Source organism: Canis aureus, chromosome 28, assembly GCF_053574225.1.
Source record: "Canis aureus isolate CA01 chromosome 28, VMU_Caureus_v.1.0, whole genome shotgun sequence".
NCBI lineage: Eukaryota > Metazoa > Chordata > Mammalia > Carnivora > Canidae > Canis > Canis aureus.
The window spans coordinates 33,014,087-33,039,452 of record NC_135638.1 but is presented as its reverse complement, the minus strand read 5'-3'; the positions used below and the strand labels follow the sequence as shown (position 1 = coordinate 33,039,452).

The following is a 25,366-nucleotide window of genomic DNA, read 5'->3' as shown; positions in this document are numbered from 1 at the left end:
GAATTTTGTATAAGCAGACTCATGCAATAAAGAATCTTTTTTGCCCTGACTCTTCTGACTCAGAATAATGTGTTTGAGAATCATGAATGTTGTGCCCATCAATTGGTATGTTCCTTCTTAAGGTTGAGTTGTATTCCATTATATGAAGGCACTGTAATTTATTTATCCATTCCACTGTTGATAAACATTTGTTGTTTTCAGTTTAGGCTATTATAAATAAAGTTGTTATGGGTTTTTGTGTATAAGTCTTTGTGTAAACAGTTGGTGTATCTTTAATTCTTTAAGAAACATGCGAATTTTTCCAGTGTAGGTGTACCATTTCACTTTCCTATCAGCAGTGTGTAAGAGTTCCAATTGTTCCACATCCTCACCAACACTTGGTATGACCAGTCTTTTAAATTTTAGCCATTCTATTCAGTGGGTATTTAAGGGTTTTTATGTTTTGTTTTGGGTGTTTTTGCATTTACCTGCTACACTGATGGTGAGTATCTCTTAATGTGTATATCATCCATTTTTAGACTATACATTCAAATTTTTTTGAGTTGTTTCTCTTGTCATTAGTCATAAGACATCTCTATATGTTTTTGTTATAAATTCTTTGTCAAATATATGTTATAAATATTTTCTCCCAGTCTGTGAATTGCTGAGGTATAATTTTTTTTTTAAATGAATATTTGGTGTTTGTATACTGTCCCCAGCACAGAGCTCCTAAAGCCTTTGGAATTTCCTGAATCAAATCATTCATTTGTCATGAATGACAATCATTCAAAAAGTCATGAATGACTTTTTTTTTTTTGAGCACAGTCCACACACAATATTACATTCCTTTCAAGTGTACAGCATAGTGATTCAACAACTCTATAAATTATGCTATCACAAGAGTAGCTACTATTTGCCATCATATGTTATTGCAGTACTATTGACTATGTTCCCTATGCTATTCCTTTCATCCCGGTGCCTTATTCAGAACTATCTTTTGTTATTCATAATAAACCTCTTTCAACCACATTTGAGTATAGGCTAATGAAGTGACTTAGGATAAGGCCACTAGAAAGCCTCAGAGTGGAATAATCACCAGAAAGACCAAGTGATGAGATGATTGGAACTTTAAGCCCCACCCATCTACCTGATGGGAGGAGGTCAACTGGAAATTGAGCCCTATAAAAATTTCTGAACAAGGAGATTTGGAAAACTTCCCAATCCATGTCCTGGGAGGGTAGCATGCTCCAACTTCACTAGAACAAAACTTCTGCATTTTGGATCTTTCCAGACCTCACATTATGTATGTTTTTATCTAGCTATTCATTTGTATCCTTCACAAAAACTAGTAAACATAAATAAAGGATCTTTTTGAGTTCTGTGAGTCGTTGTAGAAAATTATGAAACCTTCAGAAGGTGTCCTTAGGACCCCCAATTTATAGCCAGGTGGTCAGAAGTATGGGAGGTCTGGTGCCTGCAGCTGGCATCTGAAGTCGGGGGGCAATCCTATAGGACTGAGCCTTTAAGTTATGGAATGTGTGTTAACTCTGAGTAACCAGCGTCAGAATTGAATTGAATTGTTGAATACCCAACTGAGTATCTGGAAAGTTGGAGAACTGGTTGTTTGTATTGAAGAACACCTCAAACTTGCCTTTTCATTTTTCTTAATGGTGTCTTTCAAAGAACAAAGGTTTTGCCTTTGTTATAGTCCAGCTTATCAATTCTTTCTTTTGTTTTTCATGCTTTTGGTGATCTAACAAATGTTTGCTTATTCTGAAATCTCAAAGATTTTTTCCTATGTTTTCTTCTTAAGATTTTAGAATTTGGGTTCATATTTAGCTCTATATCTATTTTGAGTTGACTTTTGTTTATGATGTGAAGAGATGAGGATTTTTTTCTTTTTTATTATTTTTTTAATTTTTACTTATTTATGATAGTCAGAGAGAGAGAGAGAGAGGCAGAGACATAGGCAGAGGGAGAAGCAGGCTCCATGCAGTGGGAGCCCGACGTGGGATTCCATCCCGGGTCTCCAGGATCGTGCCCTGGGCCAAAGGCAGGTGCTAAACCACTGCGCCACCCAGGGATCCCAGATGAGGATTTTTTTTCTAAACTAATATACAATTAGTTCATCACTATTTGATTAAAAGTCTTACCTTTTCCACATTTAATTTTCTTAGAACCTTTGCCTAAAATAAATTGATTTATATGTGTGGATTAAGTCACAGCACATGGGAGTAATAGTGCCTCAGCATACCTCCAACATTCCAGACATACTTTTTACTCTGTTCCATTCATCTGTATGTTTATCTTTTCACTAATACCAAACTGTTTCAATTACTGTAAAGTAAGCTTAAAATCAAATAAGGTAAGTCATACTTGTGAGAGATTATTTCTTTCAAAATTGTGTCATCTATCACAGGTCCATTGCATTTTAACACATGTTTTCAATTGGCTTTTAAAGTTTATAAGAGAAAAGTCAACTGGAATATGGATTAGGATTGCATCAGATTGATACATCACTTTGGGGATACTTGTATTTTCACAATACCGAGTCTTTTAATCCATGAACATTGTATACATCACTCAATTTATTTAGGTAATGTTTAAATTCCTCTATGCCATGTTTTGTAGCTTAGTGTGAGGGTCTTAAATTTCTTTTGTTAGATTTATTCCTACATTTTTGTCTCTGTCAGAATTTTACATATCTATCCATTTATAATAGGAATTTGATCTAATGCAATTATAATGCAATTCTCTAAGGCTGTTGTTTTGTGTTTAATGCTGGAACAGAGCAGTTAATTCTGAATGGAAGATAGACATAAAGTGAGGAACGGCAAAGACAAGCTAAAAGCCATGAATATAAACTGAAACTGAAAAGTATCAGGAAGATAGACATAAAGTGAGAAACGGCAAAGACAAGCTAAAAGCCATGAATATAAACTGAAACTGAAAAGTATCAGTTGTCTGAAACCCATGAGGACATACTCACTGGACCCTTATCAGTTCTTATTGCTTCCACCATGGTGAATTGCATGTCCTACAGGAGAAGCTGACACCCTGAAGAACGGAGTTAAATCATATCTGGTCATCAGTAAGAGCAGAAAGAGGATTTAAGGGTAAGTGGAAGAGTTGCAGACCTAGTAGTTGTTGCTCTACACCAAAGAGATAAACAAGCAGGTGGACACCAACATGAGTGAGGTGCAGAAGCTGTTTGCCCCAACCTCTCAAGCAAATACACAAAAAAGCTACTACTTCACTTCTGTATTCCAAATATTGAATGAAAATATGACTATTATTTGTCTGAACTGGAAATATTCTGAGAAGGAAACCCCAGGAAATATTCCACCTCAGGTGAGTCTGACACATTACAAAACCACACCAGTTCACTCCTTATCAACTTGCCATCCATACATATGTCTTCAAACCATATTCAATGTCCAAATACAAATAATAGCAAAGTCACATTCCTACCAAATATGAAGCAAACAATAAAAACAGGGTAAGACATTCCCCCAAGATGCAAAGAACTTCCTGAGTCTTGGATTGATGTTCATTCTTCTTCCAGATGATTTACACTCCTCATTTGACATTTTGTAACTTAAATATTGAAATATAAGATAAACTATTATTAACATATCTTATGTTAACTAGGAGACTAGGAAAGATTAAGAAAACAAAAATATTGGTTAATATAAGCACTCATATCAAGACAAGAAAAAAAAAAAAGACAAGAAAAAATACTCAACTATTACAGTACTTAGTTCTTTAAATGTTTACATGGTAATAGCTGGTAATTATAACTAAATTATTCTGCTATCCATTCAAAATTCCCTTTGCTTTCAGAAAGTACATCAGCTGGTAGTGGTTGGACACTCTTGAGTGACCCAAACCTTCATTCTTGAATGCTCTGGTTATTAGCAATCTTGCCTGAATTGGGTTTTTGTAATTTCCAATGACTTTAAACTCAGGACATGAAAGTACTAAGAAGTGCCCCCAAGGGATCTCTTACATTCCAAGCATGCTGTTCCCCTACCCCCACTGTGGAGTAACTACTCGATTGTTCCTTAATGGTCATGATAAATCAATCATCCCAGCCAATTTAGTAACAACTTTCTTTCCCTGTTAGTTTACTGGCTAAAGCATCCCAAAGTGGCCAGGTAACAGTATTAACTTCTAGTTTAGTGGAATTATTGTTGTTCTCACTGGTGGAAGCATTCATCTTTTGGAATTAAGATCTCCAAATAAGCAGTATCTATAGTTGCAGAAACAGGAAGTACAAATTTTTCTTGTAGATCACCAAGAGACAGAGTAAGACATTTCCAATCCCTCATTCCTAGATGCCTGAATCCTGAGTATGGAAGAAACAATTGATTTGAAGTACATACTGCATCCTGGAGGAGGTTTTCCTACTTATCCTACGTACTGCCACCTAACTGATGCTATAAACAAGTCTTCAAAAGGCCAGTTTGCCTGTTGCTTCGGGATAGTGGGAAACATGCTAAGACCAGTTAATTTCATGAGACTGGACCCATGTCTGCTCTGCATCTGCTATAAAGTGAGTTCCAACGATCAGAAGCAATGATAAATAGAATAGTATGATGGCAGATAAGGCATCAATAAGTCCATGGATGGTGTTGACAGAAGTGTTACAGTCAGGGAAGGGAAATTCATATTCAGGGTAATTGTCTATTGAAGTGAGAACAAAGTGTCTCCCCTTCCAAGATGAAGTAGTTTAAAGTAATCAACTTGCCACCGGGTAACTGGCTGATCACTCTGGGGAGTTGTGCCATAGCTGGTACTCAGTGCTAATCTCTGTTACAGGTTGGACATTCAGTAGTGAGTGGCTGCAGTCAGGTCAGCTTTGGTGAGTGGCAGGCCATGTTGCTGAGCTCATGCATACCTTTCATCCTTGCCACTAGGGCCATTTTGTTCATGAACCCATTGGGCAGTGACAGGAGCAGCCAGGAATGAAGGTGCCTGGTATCTATAGAATGGGTCATCCTCTTCACTTGATCATTAAAATTCTTCTTTGCTGATATCACTCTTTAGTAAGCATTCACATGGAACACAAATAGAATGACATTCTTCACCCATTATATCAGGTCTACCCACTGTTCCCTTCCCCTGGTCACTGGCACTAGTACTACTGTGAGTGAGAGCCTCCTTAAATTGTGTGTGCTAGGGACCTCAGTTGTCTCACTCACCCTAGTCCTGGCCAGGGTCTATATCTCCATGTCCAAACTACTTAAAAGACCAAGAAAATTCTGTCTACAAACTTCTACCATTTATTTTTAGAAATTGAGGAAAATGGGAAAGATACCAGAAGCCTGAAGAGGATTAACTATTGAGCAATTCTGCCCAGAAATTTCAGAAACCATTCATTCATGCATCCCTTTACATGACATTGATAGCATGCCAGACTGGGCAATTTGGACTTTATGCTGAAGACAGCAGGGAATCATTGAAGAGATTTAAGCTTATGAGAAAAGGCTGATGTCATTAGATTTATAGTATTCATAGAAGTCTCTCTGATTGCAGTATAGACTATGGAACAAAAGGGGAAGGGATCGAAAACAGGGAGGACCTATTTTTTTCCTGAATGAACGTGGGAGAAGTGATAGCCATTGTGCCTCAATAAAGCTTATATGAAAAGAAAGAGTGGTCAGTTTTTCTCAAGCTACCCAGGAAGATACTCAAGGGCTGAGGATATTGAAGTGGGAGCCAAAGAGAAGTTTCAAGGATGGGATAATAGTTGCAGAGTCATAGAAAAATATGTAGATAACTAATAGATGAAAAAAAAGGGTAAGGTGTATTCTAGATAAAAGCCACCTGATGATAGAGGGTCTAGTTTAGGAATTGACTGAGTATGGAAAACAACTTTTTTCACCAAACCATGAAAAATTCTAGTGCATTCCATGGGACTCACATTTATGTCTGAGTTCTAACTGTTCTATTTCCTATTTATTGTAATTAATTCACCCATCAGGCAATTAATTCACCCATCCACTCCCAGGCCCAGGTAGTTTTAAGGCACAATAACTGTGAAAGTTGCTTAGACAATTATGTAAAATCCAATTTTAAGCCCTCACATATTAAGTGCTCATAAACAGCAGTTTTTGTTACAAGTATTAAAAATGGTACCTTGAAGAATTGTGTAGTTATGTAAATTTGTGAATCCCTCTCTAAAACAGATAATTAATGAATGTTACCCTCAAGTAGAATCTTGAATGACACTATTTTGGGGTTTCTCTCGATTTAGATTTATTCAAAGTATTATCAATTATTTCAATAAATCCTAGAATATAAGCTTATTAAATTTACAAATAACATCAAGGCTGGAGAAAAAGTATATTTGATAGCAAATTAGAATTCAAAAAGGAAGCAAAAATGGTAGAAGCCTAAATCATTAGGTACTGTTAGCAGAGTTTTAAAAATAGTAAGAATATACCTACATTAACTTTATTTCTGCTTTTCAAACACAATGGGTTGACTCTTGCATTGCAGCCTTTTCACTAGTTTTTTCCCTGCCAGGAATGTTCCACTTGCTTGGCTGGCTACACTGTGTCATTCAGATGGCAGCTCAAAGTATCTTTTCTGCAGTGGCTTCCTTGTGCACCCCATCTTATATAGCACTATCCTCCTACCTAGCAGCAAGTTATCATATCACTTTCTATCATTGTTTTCATTACATTTATCAAAGTCTAACAGATTTTCATTTCATAAAGCTCATTTGGAATACGGCAGGTGTTTCCTTTGCCTAACGAATATTTCGAATATTTCTCTGATAAGATTCTTTGATAACATTCACAAACCCAAGGCCCCACATATATACTGTTAACTGGACTCTGTCTAGACTCTGCTGGTCCCATACTCAGTTTTCTTCCTTAATTTCTAGAAGTAGCCATCTCCAAGCTAGAGACGCAGCTCTTGGTGAAAGCAGAGAGAACAAATAGGGAGGTCATTGTCTCCATTGTCTGTTCTCTGAATGGTACAGACTCTTGTTTTCTCCTTTGACTGGCAGGAAGTGAGGGAGAAATTGCTGGATTCCAACCATTATTCCTGCCAGTGGCATCCCTCCATTTCATCTGACCAAATAGCTTCAGGCTAGCAACTGTAATTCTTCATTCAACTCCACTGATCCTTTTTGATACCTTCTGGAAAACTGTCTCAGAAAATGGTCTAATTGTTGTAGTAGGTTGACTGACAGTTTGGGTCTTTTCATTCTATTTTCAGGATCTTTCTTTCTTTCTTTTTTTTTTTTTTTTTTTTTTAAAGCTAATGGGAGTCACATAGGGGCTACTATCCAGACTACTTTTTAACCACTTCAATCTCCTCACTAATATCCTTTGTATTTCTTTTATGTGTATTGTTGGCTACTTCAAAGTAGGCTATTTGTTGTTCTTTTAAACACACAAGAATCACTTTATACTTAGACCTCTTTAGTTTCACCTTGGAGATTTGGTTTATTGTCCGAACCTGATGTGATCTCTTTCAAATCTGTTTCATAGTTTTCCTTTAATTCTATGCAACTTTGTGCTGCTTGAGATGTAATAGACTATGTTCATATTTAGACATTTTGCAGTGTTAATTTAACTCCTTTCTTTGTATGTTTTAATACAATTTTAATTGAAATATAACTGGCATTCCAGCATATATTTACATATATTTAATTCAAATGTAACATGTAAAGATTTATATGCTTATATATATTTCATTAAGGTATAATTGAATATACAAATCTTGAGTGGAAGCTTGCTGGATGAGCACAAAGTGAACTTCTATGTAGTCACCATTTATTAAAGAAACATCAAATTGCTAGCACCTCTTAAGCCCTCAATGCTGCTTTCTGATTACTAATACTACCCCGTTCCCCCAAAGAAATCCCTTCTATCCAGACTTGTAAAGGCATAGATTAAAGACCCTATTATTAAACATTATATAAGTGGAATCATAGTACACATTCTTTTGTATCTTTTGCTTCTTTTGCATTTGAGTTTCACCCTTGTGGTTGCACATATCGGCAGCTTATTTATTTTTATGCTGTAGAGTATTCTATTGTATGGTATGAATATACCATAGTTACCTGTCCATGCGACTATTGAGAATATTGGTTTTTGCCAGTGTTTGACTCTTACAAGTACTGCTGCTTTGAGCATTCCTGTGAATGTCTTTTGGTTCATGTACCTACACATTTCTTTGGGGCATATATGGAGAAGTAGAATTGCATTTGTTAATCCAATGACCTACTTCTGATTCCCTAAGAAATTATGTTTGCTATCTTTAAAATGTGATAATAAAAATGAGGCAAAACAGAAAGCAAGGGAAAGGCTATTTCTCAGACTTTGAAGTGGAACTTTTTCCAAATATACCTACCATTCCAGTATCATATTGACTTTCATGAAATAAAAAGAATCAAAACTATCTCATATTCAGCTTATGAACTGCTGAATGAGGTGGGCCCTCATTAGTGAAATAATGGTTTGCCAGGGTGTTTTCATCACTACAGTGCTTAAGCAGAGGCCATCAGCCCATGATGAAGTAGGCACTTTGAATATGTGATTGGACTACACATCCTCTCAGATCAAAGGCTGAGATTATCTGACCCTCCAGACTTTTCCTTTGAGTATTTCTTTAGCCTATATTATGTTGCATTTTCTGTTGTCAGTATTTATCAGTAGGGTTATCATTTTTCCTTATTTTATATCATCCTATCTCTAATATACAATCCATTTTCAAGTCCTATTGGCTCTGCTTCAGAAATACAACTCAAATTTATTAAATGTTCCTGCATCTTAATTATTGCCACCATGGTGCAAGCCACCATCTGCTTCCCTAGACCACTGTGAAATTTCCAAGCTGGTCACCCAGCTTTCATTCTTAACTATCCCACCACCTCTTGCAAATTTGTCACATCTCAGCTAGAATAGTCTTGCAGGAACATAAGGCAGATTATACAGCTTTCAGGAGGCATGCAGAATAAAATGTAAATTCCTTACCAAGGCCTTATTTCTTCTCCAGCCTCACCTCCAACTTTTCCTTGATCACTAATATCTAGTTGTGCAGGTCATCCTGGACATAGACCATGGGGTATGTCCCAATTAACTCATTGTAAGTTGAAAATATAAGAAGTCAAAAATGTGTATAATACACCTAACTTACTAAACATCATAGTTTAGCCTCACCTACCTTAAGGGTGCTTAGAACACTTATATTAGCCTACAGTTAGGCAAAATCATTGAACACAAAGTCTATTTTATAATAAAGTATTAATTCTCTCATGTAATTTACTGTACAGTGTACTGAAAGAAAGTACACTGGTTGCATGGGGACAGAATGGTTACAAGCGTGGCCCTTATGATCACGGGACTGCCTGGAAGCTGTGGCTCTTTGCCCCTGCCCACCATCACAATAGAGGAACCTACTGCATATCACTAGCCCAGGAAGAGCCAAATTCAGAATTAAAGTACGGTTTCCACTGAAATTGGATATGGCTTTTAAACCATTGTAAAGTTGAAAATTCATAAGTTAGACCATTGTAAGTCAGGATCCAATGTACTTGTCTTCCTTTTTCTCAAATACACCTAGCTCATTCCTCCCTCAGGGTATTTGCATAGCCATTCCCTCTGCTTGGAATACACTATCCCCTCATTTTTGCATGGGTGGTTCCTCAGACATCATCTTCCGAAGGAGACCTTTCTGACCACCTGATCTAACTCAGCCCCACCCCTTTGCAGTCACTGGCTTTCTATAGCATCATTCTGTGGAAAACAAGAACAGTCATCATCATATAAAAAGATCTTATACATTTTTATTATTTGATTGCTTCTGCTCTCCTACCATGAGAACACAGTACAAGAACCTGGTCTACTTGCTTCCTGTTGTATCACTGTAGAGAAACTTTGCAGTGTATGTTGCTTGAGTGATTGAGTAATTTGTCAAACTACTGAATTAGTAAATTCACTATGATATGATATGCTCATTTTTTTATGATACACTCATTCTTTCTGCATTCTTCCTCTAGTGTCATCCTCCTAATTCTGACTTGTTATTGTAAAAACCTTACATGTAATTTATGCTTGTAGTATGCTGAGTACATAACTGCTGAGGTCTCATCTTTCTTCATGAAATCTATTTATACACAATCATATAAACATTATCTTCAGCATATCAATATTTTACATTTCTTAAAAAATGTTTTAGATTCTTTAATCTTGGATCAGTTAAATTGTCATAAATGATCTGCCTGTCATTTGGTGAAGCACCAACAATATACTATTGCTGCCACCCAACTCATCTTTTCAAACACCTGGAATTTCTCTGCTATAAAATATAATTCTTAGATTCTCTTTTAAGTGTTCTGAAGCTTTTCTTATCAGTGCAGAGGAAAGAAATCCAAGTGAAATGACCAGAAGCTGGAACTCTGCAGGCATATTTGTGGCTGGGTTTATCCTACTACTTGTACATTATGTGGTTTACCTCAACATGTGGAAAAATCCAGTAAGTCCTTCATTGCTTAGGGTGTAGTTAGTGTCTCATGTAACTTAGATGCTTTATTCTTTTTACAAATATCTCACGATAAACACACAATATGTTGAAATCCATTTTGAATAATTCATGTCTATTTGCTTAAAGAAACAGAATGTTATCTATAAAAACTTTTAAATAAGCATGTTTCTGCATCCCTTTTACCTCTACTAAGAGTGTTCCAATCCCATAAATGTGGGGAAAATGCCTTTAGGCTTATTGAAGTCATTTATTCATGGGAGTATACAGAATGAATCAGACCTATCTATCAGGAAAGACAAAAAGAAAGAATTCTGAGTTGTGACTATACCAGATTTGCTTACAACAGGAAATGTACAACTTTTCTACTTCAGGTAACATAATTTCTCTACTATCGGGGTGATAAATTAATGTGTACAGTGCACCCAGAGTTTATGCCTCACTTATTACATTTTTTAAAAAATAGCTCTAAGAAGTCATCAAAATATTTGGTTTAGTTTTCCTGACACTTTCAATGACCTCATCAATTTCACTAATAAGAAAAAGAATTCTTTTTGTATTTAGTCTTGAGAATTAAGAGGATCTTAAAGATCTATTGGTTTATTTTCTTTGGGATCTTGAGGATTCATGAGGGCTTACTATTATTTTGCTATATCTATAGTAATATTAGACATACTAATCTGAATATAAAATTAAGATGATCTTAAAAATAGGCTAAAACTTTTCCTTACTCCAAAATCTCAAAGTTGTTTTTTATGTACAATTTTAAAACATCTGTTTTATATAAAAATTTGTTGAACATTAAATCACATAATTATGATTCATATTACTGTATATTTCTATTAATCCTGCCTATTTCTACATTTAAAAATCTTATTTTACCATTTAATTATGCCCATCAACAGAGGTCAAAAAGGGGGCACCTGAGTGGCTCAGTGATTGAGTATTTGCCTTTGGCTCAGGTCATGATCCCGGGTCCTGGGATTGAGTCAGGCATCAGGCTCCCTGCAGAGAGCCTGCTTCTCTCTCTGCCTATGTCTCTGCCTCTCTCTCTGTGTCTCTCATGAATAAATAAATAAAATATTAAAAAAAAAAACAGAGGTCAAAAGTACTCAGCAACAATATTTTATATTCAAGTTAGTACTAAAAGATCAGTGACTCTCTTATGACCATCTAGAATCTTTGGAAACATTGTTTAGAAGCAGTCATCCAACTGGCTGGTGTGTCATTCACTGATGATTCTTATTCTCGTCATTTCTGAAGTTAACTTCCTGTTTTAAATATTTGTTCACCATAGACCCTTAGAGCAGTTATCAGTTCTTTGTTTTATTTACAATTATAATTTCTCTAACAGAAAAATGCTATGCTCCTCTTTTTAACCCTCTCTTTTTATAAAGTCATATTAAAATTTCATTTCCTCAAGGAAATTTTATAATCAGCCTCCATCTGACTTCTCCATACAGCATCTGTTTGGTACTTATTTGAAACTGATCTTGCATTATATTTATTTGGCCTTGTTATCCAGTTTTTTCATCTGTATATTCTATTACTTTAGGAAATAAAAAAAATTACCCATAGATTGAAATGACATCTTATAATTTGCTGATAACTCTGACTCCTTCCAGCCCTTTTGCATTAGATGCACAATGCACTCTCTACAATTTCAGTAGATCATTGGAAAATCTCTCATATGACCAAACTCATAATAGATGGGCACATCTCCATAAATTATGCAATCGCTTTACTCTAGCATTGCAGTTAGGGCAGAAGATTGCAACCTACATGGCCCAATCTATTCCTCATGCAATAATTTATTAAAACAGTCTCTTAAATATAATAAGCTTCTCCATTTAAATAGTTTTGTCCTTTAAAAGATTCAATCATTAAGAACAGCAAGGGCTTTCCCATGTAATTATTAATACGTGTTCATACATAGAGATAGGCAGATAGAAGCTTATGAACAACAGTTATTTACTCATGTCTTATAACATTTTGCAAAGTGATTTATAGTACACTTAGAGTTAAAGCATTAGATCTATTGCACCAGAGAGAAAAGCAGAGTCTGTGTGAAGAAAGATAAGGGGAAAATCGCAAAATAAAAATTTCTAGCACCAGGGTTGCTGTGTGCACTTCTCCAGGCAGTGCCACCTGTGGAGTTGGGCACTGGAGGCCATTTGGTTTTGTGTGGCATCCCTGCAGAAACCAGAGTGTAGAGAGGGATATTAAATAATTTTAAGCTTCAGTGCCAGTCCTTAGTTAAATAGTCTTAAAAGTTTTATGGATGTCTTGTAAATCTATTATAACCCATCCTATCAAAATATATAATGGTCCTTACCAATCATTTTTCTTAGTTGAAAATAAAAATAAATATAACAATAAAAAAGTAAATTATGTATTTAAGATACATGTGAATAAAATAGAAGTGAAGGAGAAAGCACAAAATATAATATTACCAGCATCAAAAATTAAATACTTTAAAGTCAAAACTGTCTGCAAATAAGCCATAAGCATTAAAAATTTATACTGCTTATATGAGTCTTATGTCTCAAAATAAGAGAAGTTTTTGTAGTGACATTTCAGTCTCTAAAAAAAATCATCATTCAGGAAAGCTAAAATTATTTTATGCTAAATTAGTAGCATAAAAGCTTTCATAATAGCATATGATCTTTCATGTGAATTATATGTCCTCGGTTATTTCTCAGTCATATAACGGTATCTTTTAAACATTATTCAACCACATTAAAAATTGAAACATTGAAATTTGTTACCTGACATATCAGAAAAAATATGTATACTTTTGAACTTAAATCTTTTTTTAGAAGCAGAGGCACAGGAAAACAGATTTATTATCTATTACATCAACGAATTAGCTCAATGCAAGTTAAGGAGTAGGTTGTTTATATAAGATAATCTTTCTGTATTTATAAAGCTATGTGGAAAGTGCAACATATCAGATGGGCTATATACTGGTAGGAAATGAGTGTGTATGGGTACATATTCATTTTAATTAGTCGATTTTAACTAACCAAGAATATAAATCGTATACTGTGTATATAGCTGCCTAGATGGAGCTACAGATAGCCCATACCATGGAGGAAAGCATCTTTTAGGATTTTACAAGCTCATTACTTCCTCTGCATATGTCCTGTTGTATTTGGGGCTCTAAAATTATTATTTAAGAAAATATTATTGGAAAAACTGTCTTTCCTCTGGTAAGAATGAATCCTTTTCCAAATATTAATTGACCAGATATGCATGGGTTGATTTCTGAGCAGTCAATTCTGCTCCATCCATGGGTCAAGGTGTCTGTTTTTATGCCAGTACCATACTGTTTGGATTACTATAGCTTTTTGATATAGTTCAAAAATCAAAGAGTGGGATGTTTCCAGTTCCATTCTTCTTTCTCAGGATTTCTTTGACTATTCCGGTGTTTGTGGTTCCTAGTGAATTTTAGGTTACTCAATAGAGAAAAGGGTTTCATCAGTAAGTCTTGCTGGGAAAATTGGATATTCACATGAAAAAAGGAAAAGGAAGGAAGGAAGGAAGGAAGGAAGGAAGGAAGGAAGGAAGGAAGGAAGGAAGGAGGGAGGGAGAGAGGAAGGAAGGAAGGAAGGAAGGAAGGAAGAAAGAAAGAAAGAAAGAAAGAAAGAAGAAAGAAAGAAAGAAAGAAAGAAAGAAAGAAAGAAAGAAAGAAAGAAAGAAACTAGATTCTATCTTAAACCACTTGCAAAAATTAACTCAAAATAGATGTAAGACTTAAATGTAAGACCTGAAATTACCAAACTCCCAGAACAAAACATAAGGAAAACTCCTTGACATTGGACTTGGCAATGTTTTTTACTTTTTTGTTTTTGGCTATGACACCTAAAGCATAAGCAACACAAAAAGAAATTAGTGGGACTACATAAAACTAAAAACCTTCTGCATAGCAAAATAAATGATCAGCAGAATAAAGAGACAATCCATGGAATGCAAGAAAATATAAAAATATTTGTAAACCATTTATGATAAGGGTTACTATCCGTAGTATATAAAGAATTCATACAACTCAACAACAACAAAACATACACACAAATAATCCAATTTAAAAATTGGCAAAGAACCTGAATAGACATTTTTCCTAAGAAGATATTCAAATGGCCAGCAAATACACTAGAAGATGCTCAACAACATCACTAGTCTCAGGGAAATACAAATCAAAACCAAAAGAAGCCATCACCTCACATCTATCAGAATGGCTATCATCAAAAGGACAAGAAATACGTGTTGGAGAGGCTGTGGAAAAAAGAAAACCCTTGTGCATTGTTGGTAGGAATGTAAATTGGTGCAGCCACTATGGAAAACAGTATGGAGTGGCCCCAAGAAATTACAAATAGAAATACCACATCATCAAGCAATTGCACTTCTGAGTATTTGTCCAAAGGAAATAAGAACACTAACTCAAAAAGATATGTGCGCCCATTCATTGCAGCATTAATTACAATAGCCAAGACATGGAAACAATCTAAGTGTCCATCACAAAAGAATGGCCAAAGGAAATGCGGTATATACACACAAAGGAATATTATTCAGCCAAAAAAAGGAAAGAAAATCCTGCCCTTTGCAATAACACAGATGAACTATGAGTGCATTATATTAGATGACATAAGTCAGACAGAGAAAGACAATAATGTGTGCTGTCACTTATATGTGAAATCTTAAAAACTGAAACTCTTATCAACAGAGAACAGACTGGTTATTGCCAGGGGGCAGGGCAGAAGAGAGGGTGGTCAAAAGGAACAAACTTCCAGTTAGAATATAAATATGTTCTGGGATGTAATATACAGCCTGGTAACTACAGTTAACAATATTGTATTGTGTATTTGAGAGTTCCTAAGAGAGGTTCTTAAAGGCCCTCATCACAAGACAAAAAATTTGCAACTATGTGAGGTGATGGATGTTAACTGAACTTAGTGTGGGAATCATTTCATAGTATGGTCATGTATCAGATCATTATGTTGTACAGTTTAAATTTATACAATGTTATATGTCAATTACATCTGAATAAAATTGGTGGGTTGGGGGGTAGAAAATATTAGCAAGGCCTGTACTACTGGGGGAAGAAAGCAGAGTCAGCTGTTAAGTATGCCCAAAGAACCGCTCTGCTTCCAGCTTTCCAGTATTCTGAAAAGCCCATTTTACTGTGACTCCCTACCACCTCCACCATTCTTCTGGGTGATTCACATCTTCTTTGCTACTAAAACTGTCATCACAACTCTATTTTCTCAAATATAATATTTTCATTTAGAGAAAAAATAACACCTTGCACATGGGAAATTAACAAGAATAATTTTGCTATTCATATCCTTAACAATGTGGCTTTATGAATCTTTTCAAATCCAAGAAAGAGCTAGATCTTCCTGTAATTCCCCATTTTCATTCTCTCCTGGATTCTGATGTGCATTGCCAGGTGGGAAAAGTGCCCTGCTGACTGTTGGGAGCTGCATGCAGATTAGGGACTTCTCGAGCCTGATAGCACTTTCTGTTCTCCACTTGCTCATGCAAGAAATGCTGCAGTATAGAACTTTAGACCAGTTTCTAGGCATTGAAAGTTGACAAATATAAAGTGACATAATAATTACACCACTATCAGAGCATGGATTTATCTCAGTGACTATCTGATGAAATGTTGTCAGGTGCTCTGATTTTGCTAAGTAGTGTGAGAAATTTCACAAGAGGAGTTATCTACATCCCCTGTTCTCATATAGCTTACAGTCTTAATGAGGTTAATGAGGAGACACCCGAATGCATAGTAAGGTCTAAGTTCTGAGAAATAGGCAATCTAATCAAATGTAACATAGGAAGACCTTCTAAGAACATCATGATTAAGATATTTACTAAGAGTTTGGGAACCCAGCCAATCCAAAATTCAGAGGATTATTATGGTTGATGATCATGAGAAAATTACGCTAGTATTTAAATTTTCTATTTGCTACTTTGCATAAAACTCCCAACTCACAGCTAAGTAGAAAGCAGAGAGTGTCACGGGAGATGTGCATATTGATAAATGCCATTAATTACATATCAAGATTTTTGTAGCCTGTGTTGACCATGCGTATCCATACTTCTGTTCTATCAGCAACAGCAAATTGGCAACATATGCTGATTTGTTTTTTCCCAAAAGATTTAGACATACTATGATTTAGTCTTCCTGTATATTCTCTGGTGGATTTTGGACAAAGAATTTGGATTGCTTGGAATAGTGAGCTGAGCAATAGAGATATTCTCTTTATCACTCCATTCTGTCTTTTACTAACCTTTCTCCTTCTGTTCCTCTACCTCATTCCTCTTCTATGACAAACTAGCTGGCAACTTGCAAATGCTGATGTGCTAAAGGAATATCTACTTAGGAGTCTTGACTGCTGGTGGTGAATCTAGCGGAAAATTTAAAGTATGTGTAACTCGTGAATAAATAAAATGAATTAGTCATTGAAGTACTGCTCAGAAGATTGATTTTTACCAATTTGAGGAATGGAAGAATAATATAGAAGAGGTAACAAAGAATGTGTTTGACTGGTTTGTGTGATTACACAACAAACCAGGAAAGCTATTGTACTAAGCCCAGGTAAGATGTGAATGACTAGATGCATGAGTGAAAACATTGAAAATGAGAGATTTGGTGACAGAATAAGTGAGGGAGGAATGAGTGGGTGAATGAACTAAAATTCACATCTATACCAAAAGCACTCTGACATTTTGTTAAAAGTTCCTAATAATTTACAGGTGATTTTTCCAAATGTCAGAAATACCATTTCTCATCATTCAGATTAATACCAGGTGACTAAAAAATAAAATGCCTACACAAAATTCTGAATATATTTTTACCAAACATTTAGAAGCCATAACATACACTTTAAAACGAGCTCACAGGGAAAAAACACTCATTGAACCCTTAGACTCATGTCTGTATACCTACTTTAAGCATTTTTTCTATTTTTTAAATAGAACAAAATAGCTGTTATGTATCAGTACCATCTGTGGCTCAGATACCTAATAGTCCCTCACTTGTCCTTTTCTCCTTGTTCTCTCCTGCTTATTTCCTATTTTTGCTTGTTAGCATCTTTACTATATAATGGTAAAAAGGAGGAGAAAGTTCAAATTAGTTCATTTTTCTGGCTACTAATGAACTGGTTTAATATTTGATTAGGACAAGGTTTGAATGAAATTAGAGATTTCAGTTATTCATGCCACTTCTGATTTTGGTTCCAGGGAAAATGAGAATTAGTGAGCTGTGCACGAAATGGATTATATTTCTATTAAGTAAGTAGCTTAATGTTCTAAGCTTACCTTGCCACAAATAGTTTAAAAATGTTCCGTATATTTGGTATATTATTCCATATCATGAGAGTACAGAAGGTATATATACATAATTTTAGAGATTTATTTATTTATTTGAGAGAGAGAGAGAGAGAGAGAGAGAGAGAGAGAGAACAGGAGCAGGAGGAGCAAAAGGAGAGGAAGAGGGAGAGAGAATTCCAAGCAGACTCCATGCTGAGTGTGCAGCCTGAAATGGGGCTCCATCCCATGACCCTGAGGTCACGACCTGAGCCAAATTGAGTTGGATGCACAACTGACTGTGCCACCCATGTGCCCCAGAAGGTGTATATATTAACCTAGTATTCCATATACCATGCAAACAAATTCTGGCAGCTTAATCCTTTCAAGTTTTGAAAATATGGAAGCAAGCAAAAGTTCTGAGCCAAATGATAACAAGAGTTGGTGTATTGATTTTGTGAAAGCAGACACACTACATCTCAGTTTTGAAGCATAGATCAGTTTTATGGCTGGGAAGGACCGGCAGAGTTTCGAGCTCCTCTGCATAATTAATTCATTATACACAATATTTGGCAATCTAGACTTTCTCAGGACATTTTCTATTGTGTTTGGTGTCAATAACAGACTAGGAAAATCAGTTCATTCAGTTCATCTGTGTGTCCTCCATGGTCTTAGCATCCAGGGGGCATTTCATCATCAGCTCCAGCTCCTGGGTGCCAACGATGTCAGCTTGTCCTTTATCTGTGTTCTTTGTAGTAGCATTTCTGGCTCCTGCTAACATCCAGACTGACTCCCTTTTCTTGTTTGTCTTTCAGCTTCTTGAGAACTTTTGTAAGGATAACCTTAGTTATTAACAGGTGGTAGATGAGCATTAGGGGTGTAGGAGATAGCCACATGGAGTCAGGTACAGCATTTGGAGTTGTTGCTTTGTTTTTATCTCTGATCCATTGCAGTCCATTATTTGCATACATACTATACCATACAATGCAATATAATGTTCCAACAATGGCAAATTGCTATAAAACTTCTTGAATCCCAGCTTCCACTTTCTAACCTCATCTTGTCCCAGAATAATAGTCAACTCACAGAGTACTGCTGGTCTACAGACAGCACTCTGAGTAGCACTAGTCGAATAGAGGGCAGGAAAAAGAAAAAAAAAAACCTGCTCTGAAGGTTAGAAAATTATCTGGAAGTTGGGGATCAAAATTCTGGAGTCCCTGGTGAGTTAGAGGTGGCTGGGGACATGGAATTGGAAGACAACGCATAGGAAGAATGCATTGGGAAATAGACAGAAATAAAAACAGGTTGGGGCAGAACATCAATGAGCCCTGTAATGTGGCAGACAGAGAAACAAGAAGTGAAGATGGGCAGAGAGATGCCAGAGGAGGAAAGAGAAGCAGAAGCTCCACAGCATGCCATTTGGGTCCACTGAGGTATTAACTAGGCATTCCATTCTGTGTGCCCTACTGACAAAGAGGCTGCGATTCACGTTGCCTACCCCAAAAGTCAAACGTTGAAATCCTAACCTCCTCAAGTGATATTATCAGTAGGCATGGCCTTTGGAGGTGATTAGGTCATGGGTGTGGAGCCCTTATAAGTGGGATTAGTGCCCACATAAAAGAGACCCCAGAGAGCCCTCTGCTCCCTTCTCCTTTCTGACACTTAAGGACAGAGTGAGATGTCCATCGGTGAACAAGTAAGCTCTCGCCAAACACTGAATCTTTAGTATGTTGATCTATGACTTCCCAACCTGCAAACTAGGAGAAATGAACTTCTATTTATGAGCCACACAATCCATGGTATTTTTGTTACAGCAGTTCAAACGGATTAAGACACAGGAACATAAATGTATTACATATTTTAGAAAGAAATCCATCAAAACAGTTGGAGCAATTTACTTGAAAAATTCAATCACAGAGAACAGTGCCTTTCTTCATTAGTGATACAAATATGTGAAGCATCAGAGCAAATAGAACTTTCTGCAATAATGATGGAAATAATTTTTATCTGTGCTAATGGGGTAGCCATCGGCTATACATGGCTATTGGACACTTGAAAAGTGCCTCGTGTGACTGAGAAACTGAAGTCTTCATCCAATTCAACTTTTTAGAAAATATTTTATTTATTTATTCATGAGAGACACACAGAGAGAGGCAGAGACATAGGCAGAGGGAGAAGCAGGCTCCCTGTAGGGAGCCCGATGCGGGACTTGATCCCCGAACCCTAGGATCACAACTTGAGCCAAAGGCGGATGCTCAACCACTGAGACACTCAGGTGCCCCTCATCTAATTCAATTTTAATTAATTTAAATTTAAATAGTCACATGTGGCCAGGCAGTATTTATTAAATAGATGATTTGTATGACTCAGAGGCAAGTTTGGGTTAGAATAAAAATATATAGGCTTTGAGGTCACATGGACCAGCCTTTGAATCCTTTGATTACTAACTCAGTGACCTTGGATACACCACTGACTTTCCCTGGGCCTGAACTTCTTGTTCATAAAATGAGGGTTATAATATTTACGTTTAGAGCCAGTGCTACAATTAAAAATGAGGCATGTAAATTGACTAGCGCAGACCAAATATTCAATAAATGATAGCTGTTAGTAGTCTTAAATGATGCAGGTCAGTATTCGTGAACATAATTCAATTGTTTTGATTTCTCTGATCATCAGTATGAACATGTAACAAACTGTGAAATATGCAATAAGAGATAACGCTAGGGGCTGTTGCCTCTGGTGGAGTAGTCTCTTCCGGTGATAACTGACAATGCTTTTCTAGTTAGTGATTCTCTTATCTCTGCCTTGCTGTGAGCTGTCCTTTTACAGTGTGATTGCTTCTGGCAAACCCACCCTGCTCCTCCCGGGAAACATTCCTCACTGCTTTTTCTTTAACCTCGGAAGAGCTAGGGGCTGTTCAGGAAAAAAGACAAATGGAGTTTGTTCAATCAATACCTTTAGTTTTACAAACAATTCTAAGTCAATGGAGTCTGATCAGATGGCCTCTCAAGTTTTTTCTGTGGAATGCAAAGCACAAATTCAGAGACATTTACCTTAACCCCGGCTGATGTCAAACTCTTGGGAGAACTTCTAAAAACTAGATACATGACCATCCCTCCCCCCTAACCTGGTGCTGTTAGGAGCACTCCAGGCGATTGTATCATGGTTTGAAAATTATTGGTGTATCCGTTTTTCCAGGAGAGGGCTGTGGACAGATGAAAGCCCAGGTTAAATGAGAGATTTTTGGACCGCTCGAGGGCAAGGACATGGCACAGACATTACGTGGATCCAGCACAAGGATGTGGAGCAACCCTGAACATTGGGCTGAAAATTTCCCTTGGAGGATCAGAGCCAATCATTTTAAACAAGTGTCACTCAGAGCTGGGCCTGGATTCCAGAACTAACTTTTCTTTTTCTTCTAAGCTACGCTGTCAGGTTTCTGGAGATGGTTCAGCTACTTGTGCTTTTAGTGGGGCTCTAGTCTATTTATGATCTACTACTATTCAGCTCACGGGCTTTCACGAATGAAATTTCACTAGTTGTGGTACCCCCATCTGAAGAAAAACTAGTGAAAAAACTTTTCCCTTTATTTGTTTTTAAAGATGCACTTGTTATATATATATATAGAGAGAGAGAGAGAGCTCAGAGTGCGAGGGGGGAAGGGCAGAACCAGAGGGAGAGAGAATCCTCAAATAGACTCCCCTGCTGAGCAAGGAAGGAGCCAGATCCCAGGCCTCTGACAGATCCGGACCTGTGCCGCTTAACCAGCTGAGCCACCCAGGCGCCCCTCTTTTCCCTTTAGAAAACACTCCTGCAATCAGAAGCTCAGGGCTATGTCTTCATGTCTGTCTGACCCACTCCCTTGCTACCCGAACTCTTACTGCTCACAGTGACCTGGGAGTAACGCTACATACTGATTAGTGTACGGATGCTTGTTAGGGTACTAGCCAAATATTGTTACATACTTGTGGAGACTTTCTGTGGAACAAAAGAATTCCAAGCATAGGCCAATGGCCCACTTCTCCGGAACAATATGCAACACAATAAAATTCCAGCACAACAAACCGATTTCAACAGTCCCTGAAAGTCTGTTTCAGGCCCTAAAATTTTCAGTCCAGAAAAGAGGAAAATGTCCTATATCACTAAATATTGGGGATTATGAAGGCACGTTTCATTGGAGTAATGGACAAGACAAAAAATTTACTGGAATGTAATGGTTTAGACATATTATTGTTTTCTCTCTGGTTTTCTAACCACATCTTTTATTAATTTTTGGTTCTAATGGTGGGGGGCAACATGAAAATATTAAACGTACACTAGGCAATAGTAACACCTTGAATGAGAAACTTAGTCCTATTAATAGTTAAGGTTTCTGGGGCACATGGTTGGCTCAGTGGTTGAGCATCTGTCTTTGGCTCAGGTAGTGATCCTGGGGTCCTGGAATCAAGTCTTGCATTGGGCTTCCTGTAGGGATCCTGCTTCTCCCTCTGACTATGTCTCTGTCTCTTTCTCTGTGTCTCTCATGAAAAAATAAATAAAATCTTTTATTTATTTATTTATTTGTTTATTTATTTATTCATTCATGAGAGACACAGAGAGATGGAGAGAGAGGCAGAGACACAGGCAGAGGGAGAAGCAGGCATCATACAGAGAGCCTGACGTGGGACTTGATCCAGAGTCTCCAGGATCACGCCCTGGGCAAACCGCTGCGCCACTGGGGCTGCCCAATAAAATATTAAAAACAAAAAACAAAAAAAAACAAAAAAACCCAGTAAGTTAAGGTTTCGTACTAAGTGACCTTCTTGGTGACAGAAAAACTAGGACTCATTGATTATATCCCTGATTTTCAGAGCCTGGATCCTGTAAGAATCTTTCATGGCTTTTAAGTGAGTATTTTGGAAAGAAATGTAATTTCCAATAAGCTAAAAAGACAATTTATTGGTGCATTTCTTTAGAAATCCAGGGGTTTTGACTGGTTTCAGAGATGGCTTCCTGGAAGGGCTCATTAATGCCATTGGGACTCTTCCTGTCTAGTGCTCAGTTGGCTTTCTTCTGGTTTGCCCTTTATCTTTTTTTTTTTTAATTGATTTATTTATTCATGAGAGACACACAGAGAGAGAGAGAGAGAGAGGCTCCAGAGGGAGCCTGCTTCTCCTTCTGGGGAGCCAGCCCATGTAGGACTCCATCCCAGAATCCTGGTTTGCTACCTGAGCTAAAGGCAGATGCTCAGCCACTGAGCCACCCAGGTGCCCGGCTCTTACTTCCTTATGGGCTACCTCCAACTGCTACAGGCTTTCATGACACCCTCTCAGAAACTGCAATTATCAGCGGGCGAAAAGGACCCCTATTCACCCAAGTTGGGTCATGTACGTCTCCCCTCCTCCCTGCCTATGCAGGGGCTGAGAGGCACTCTGACTGGCAGGCCTGGGTCACATGTCCTGCAGTGGCAGGGAAAGTGTGCCTACATGCTGTGACCAAGTAATTCCCAAAAGTAAGGGGTTGGGAGAAAGAAGTTAATTTTTTTAATAGCTTACTTTGGGGTGAGAGAACTTAGTTCCAATTTGTTATGTGAATGATGAAAAATAACTTCATTCTACCATCACACGACTTTTGGATTTAGTGAAGACCACAACATAATGGGTGATCATCACATGGAATGCATTAGTCTGCAAAGGAAAGTTCCATTCAAAACCCGGTATCCTGTCGCTTTCTTAAAATGGTTCTCTTGTAAATAGCCAGAAATTTATTGTGGGAGTCTGAGTTTTATTTATTTGACAATCTCTGAACTGGAATGAAACAAGGCACACCATTCAAATATAGATGATCTGAGAAGATGGGATGAATGCAATCTTATTTCAAATGTACAAAAGGTATAAAGAAATCTCTGCTAAATATTTCAGAGAAGTAATTATGTTGTGAGTTTGTGTCTCATTCATTCGTTTTGATAAATATGGATTTCATCCACTAGAGTTCCCAATGGTGAAAAACTAAAGTAGAATGTGCTCCGCATTCCTAAAACAACAAAACCCTCGAAAAACCGACCGGGTGATTAAGCAAATCTAAAGAAAAAGCAGGACGAAACCACACATTACGACATGAATGATGATGTACCCCAAAACATTTAGTTAACTCGGAAACATCAGCCGGCCCATACTGTAGGGGCTGCACACCGTGCTTGAGATATTTTTCTATATTCTTTACTGTTTTCTCCAAACAGCTTTGGAGTCTTAAAAATGCCTTCAGAAATGAGGTCTAGAAATGCTAAGCTGGGTGCACTGGGTGTGCGGAAGCGAGTCCATAGAAAATGTCAGGCACTGGGATCGTCGGGGCGGGGGCACTGCCAGGTGCGGTTCTCGCAGCCACAACACGGACTCCAGGTCCCCGCCCGCAGGGGTCGGATCCGGGGCTTCCCGGCCGGCCCTTGGGGTCACGGGGACGGGGACGGGGGCACCGGGCGGGGGCGGCCGCCGAGTCTGGAGGGGGTTGGAGGGTGGGGGCGGGGGCGGGGCCTGGAGTGGGCGGGGCGTGGGGCGGGGCTTGTAGTGGGCGGGGCCTGGGGTGGGCGGGGCCTGGAGTGGGCGGGGCCTGGGGCCGGGCCGGGGCGCCCGATGGGGGCGTGCACACTCCGCGGGGACACGCGCTCTGGGCCGCGGCAACTCGCTCCAAGTTCCCTCCCTCGCGCTCCGCGAAGCCCGCCCGAGCCCGCCCGAGCCCTCCCCTCCCCTCCTCTCCCCTCGGCGCGGACCTAGCCCTCCGCGGCCTCGCGCCCCGCGCCCCCGGCCCGCCGGCTCGGCTCCCCCCGGCCCCGCGGGGCGGCGCGAGGACTCGGCGGCGGCCCCCTCCCCGCGGGCCCGGGAGCCGACGCCGGCTGGGGCCGCACCTCCGGGACCGGGCAGCGCGGCCGAGGTAAGGCTGCGCCGGGGGCGGGCGGCCGCGGACAATGCCCGAGCGGCGCGCGGCCGGAGCGGGGGGTCCGCCTCGGAGCCTCGGCCCCGGCCCGGAGCCGCACTGGCCCGCACGGCCCCGGCCCCGGCCCCGGCCCCGGCCCCGGCCCCGGCGGGGGGTGGGGGGGCGCCGGGCTGCGCGCGGAGGCCGGGCAGGGGCGGCGGCGCGGGGCGAGGCTCGGGGAGGGCGCCTGCCGCTTGCTGCCGGGGAGCGGGTGGGCGAGGGACCCGGGCTGCGCTCGGCCCTGCTCCTGCTCCTGCTCCTGCTCCTGCTCCTGCTCCTCCTCCTCCTCCTCCTCCTCCCCCTCCTCCTCCTCCTCGCCGGGGCTCCAGCCGCGGGGGCTGCGTACGGGGCGGGGGGGGGGGGGGTCCCAGCATCTCGCAGTCGCCGGCCGGGAATCCTTGCGGGAGACGCAGACCCGGAGGCTCCGAAAGTTGCCTGCGGTCACCGCCTGCGGCTCCCCCGCGGCCTCGGTGGCCTCGGCGTTCTCTGGAAGCGCGCACATCGGCCGTAGAACGGGGCTGTGCGGGGCCCTCCCGGGCTGCGGCCGCCGGGAGGAGCTGGGGGCGTGCGCCGGTGCCTGCTGGCCGGCCGGGCTCGGGGCGTCGTCGGGGCGGGAGCGGCG

General features: G+C 39.3%; 1 protein-coding gene and 1 long non-coding RNA gene across 7 annotated transcripts in view; both read left to right on the top strand.

Moving 5' to 3' along the window:
- The window catches only part of FAM110B (family with sequence similarity 110 member B), a 224,527-nt gene that overhangs the window by 55,935 nt on the left and 143,226 nt on the right, over window positions 1-25,366 (top strand). For 4 of the 6 annotated variants that reach the window (XM_077876879.1, XM_077876887.1, XM_077876883.1 and 1 more), the window contains exon 1: window positions 24,413-24,702. The exons of 1 other annotated variant lie outside the window; for it this stretch is intronic. The gene's annotated coding sequence lies outside the window, so the exon portion shown is untranslated. Of the gene's footprint in view, window positions 1-24,412; window positions 24,703-25,366 lie in introns of those variants that run through there. One more of the 6 variants, XM_077876890.1, reaches the window with a different exon arrangement.
- Window positions 29-5,813, top strand: LOC144300237 (uncharacterized). Its single transcript, XR_013366827.1, has 3 exons — window positions 29-105; window positions 2,770-3,330; window positions 4,317-5,813. It is a non-coding gene; the product is annotated as an uncharacterized LOC144300237 (long non-coding RNA).